Source organism: Trichomycterus rosablanca, unplaced genomic scaffold, assembly GCF_030014385.1.
Source record: "Trichomycterus rosablanca isolate fTriRos1 unplaced genomic scaffold, fTriRos1.hap1 scaffold_273, whole genome shotgun sequence".
Classification (NCBI taxonomy): Eukaryota; Metazoa; Chordata; class Actinopteri; order Siluriformes; family Trichomycteridae; genus Trichomycterus; species Trichomycterus rosablanca.
Genome location: NW_026947101.1, coordinates 12,501 through 15,000, shown reverse-complemented (window position 1 = coordinate 15,000; position 2,500 = coordinate 12,501). Strand labels below are relative to the sequence as shown.

Sequence of the window (2,500 nt, the reverse complement as noted above, 5' to 3'; positions counted from 1 at the left end):
CCGTGTCGGGAATGGGTAATTTGCGCGCCTGCTGCCTTCCTTGGATGTGGTAGCCGTTTCTCAGGCTCCCTCTCCGGAATCGAACCCTGATTCCCCGTTACCCGTGGTCACCATGGTAGGCGCCTATAGTACCATCGAAAGTTGATAGGGCAGACATTCGAATGAGACGTCGCCGCCGCGGAGGGCGCGCGATCGGCCCGAGGTTATCTAGAGTCACCAAAGCGGCCGGGGGGCCCGAGCCCCCCGGATGGGTTTTGGGTCTGATAAATGCACGCATCCCCCGGTGGAGGTCAGCGCTCGTTTGCATGTATTAGCTCTGGAATTACCACAGTTATCCGAGTAACGTGTGGAGCGATCAAAGGAACCATAACTGATTTAATGAGCCATTCGCAGTTTCACTGTACCGACCGTGTGCACTTAGACCTGCATGGCTTAATCTTTGAGACAAGCATATGTTACTGGCAGGATCAACCAGGTAGCACTTTCTCCGAGGAGAAGCGGGGCCGTCTCCCCAACCTCGCTCTTCTCCTCCTTCTCCGTGCGAGACGGAGGGAGAGAGAGAGAGAGAAGAGGGGGCTCGGGAAGGCCACGCACGTGCCTTGATTTTCTTCGCTTCCGAGAGGCTCGACTGGGAAACGCTGATTCGAGAGGACCGCAGAGACGAGCGGAGAGGAGAGCACGGGTTGACCGCTGCAGAGCAGACGGGCCCCCCCCCTGTCCCCTGACCGACGTCCGACGGCCTCTTCTCATCGTTTTGCTTCCATCGACAACCGGCCACCTACGTCTCTTTCTGAAGGCCGGCGGGAGGGTCGGTCGGCGGGGAGACCCCCACCGGTTCGACCGCCCCCACCCATAGAGGCAAACACCGCTACGCGGGGAGGATCTCGCTGCCCGGGCCGGGCAGGTGCCTACCCCAGGCGGGTCGTGTGTTCCGATCTGTCAGGCGCTTCGTCTCGTGGTTCGTAGCTGCTCTCGTTTCTCGGCCTCCTACTATCCCGAGCACACCCCTTCCGTGACTCGACACCCGCCAGACGACCATAGCGGGGAGAAAGGCTCTCGGCCTGCCCCAGCAGAGAGGCCTGGTGCGGGGTCGGCTGCCGTCGGGGCCGGGGTGGATTTCGGACTTAGACAGATTTTCACTGTTTATAAAGACCCAGCCGATAATCACCCAGGCGATCCGCCGAGCCTGCCCAGAGGGAGGGCCTGCCCTGCTGCGGAGGTGGTGACCCCGGGGTGGATTTCGGACTTAGACGAATTTTGACTGGGTATGAAGACCCAGCCGAAAATTCACCCAGGCCACAGGCCCGGCCTGCCCAGAGGGAGGGCCTGCCCTGCTGCGGAGGTGGTGAACCCCGGGGTGGATTTCGGGCTTAGACAAATTTTGACTGGGTATGAAGACCCAGCCGATAATCACCCAGGCGATCCGCCGAGCCTGCCCAGAGGGAGGCCCTGCCGAAAGTTTTCCAGGAGGCCGAAAATTCACCCAGGCCACAGGCCCAGCCTGCCCAGGGAGAGAGGCTGCCTGCCCGGGGAGAGATGGGGCCTGCCCAGCCGCTCTGGTGGTGGTGGTGGTGGTGGTGGTGGTGGTGACCCCGGGGTGGATTTTGGACTTTGACAAAATCTCACCGAAAAGGGGACGCTCGCCCAGGGGAGCCGCCGCCCGTGCCCAGGGAGGGGGCGGACCCTGCCGAAAGTTTTCCAGGAGGCCGAAAATTCACCCAGGCCACAGGCCCAGCCTGCCCAGGGAGAGAGGCTGCCTGCCCGGGGAGAGATGGGGCCTGCCCAGCCGCTCTGGTGGTGGTGGTGGTGGTGGTGGTGGTGACCCCGGGGTGGATTTTGGACTTTGACAAAATCTCACCGAAAAGGGGACGCTCACCCAGGGGAGCCGCCGCCCGTGCCCAGGGAGGGGGCGGACCCTGCCGAAAGTTTTCCAGGAGGCCGAAAATTCACCCAGGCCACAGGCCCAGCCTGCCCAGGGAGAGAGGCTGCCTGCCCGGGGAGAGATGGGGCCTGCCCAGCCGCTCTGGTGGTGGTGGTGGTGGTGGTGGTGGTGGTGACCCCGGGGTGGATTTTGGACTTTGACAAAATCTCACCGAAAAGGGGACGCTCACCCAGGGGAGCCGCCGCCCGTGCCCAGGGAGGGGGCGGACCCTGCCGAAAGTTTTCCAGGAGGCCGAAAATTCACCCAGGCCACAGGCCCAGCCTGCCCAGGGAGAGAGGCTGCCTGCCCGGGGAGAGATGGGGCCTGCCCAGCCGCTCTGGTGGTGGTGGTGGTGGTGGTGGTGGTGGTGGTGACCCCGGGGTGGATTTTGGACTTTGACAAAATCTCACCGAAAAGGGGACGCTCACCCAGGGGAGCCGCCGCCCGTGCCCAGGGAGGGGGCGGACCCTGCCGAAAGTTTTCCAGGAGGCCGAAAATTCACCCAGGCCACAGGCCCAGCCTGCCCAGGGAGAGAGGCTGCCTGCCCGGGGAGAGATGGGGCCTGCCCAGCCGCTCTGG

The 2,500-nt window shown here is 63.6% G+C and overlaps 1 non-coding gene across 1 annotated transcript in view; it reads right to left on the bottom strand.

Annotated features, from left to right (window-relative positions):
• The window catches only part of LOC134307475 (18S ribosomal RNA), a 1,842-nt gene extending 1,364 nt beyond the window's left edge, over positions 1-478 (bottom strand). Inside the window, exon 1 of the ribosomal RNA XR_010009966.1 lies at positions 1-478. This exon is cut by the window's left edge and continues 1,364 nt beyond it. This is a non-coding gene — a ribosomal RNA (18S ribosomal RNA).
• Between the last annotated feature and the right edge of the window lie 2,022 nt (positions 479-2,500).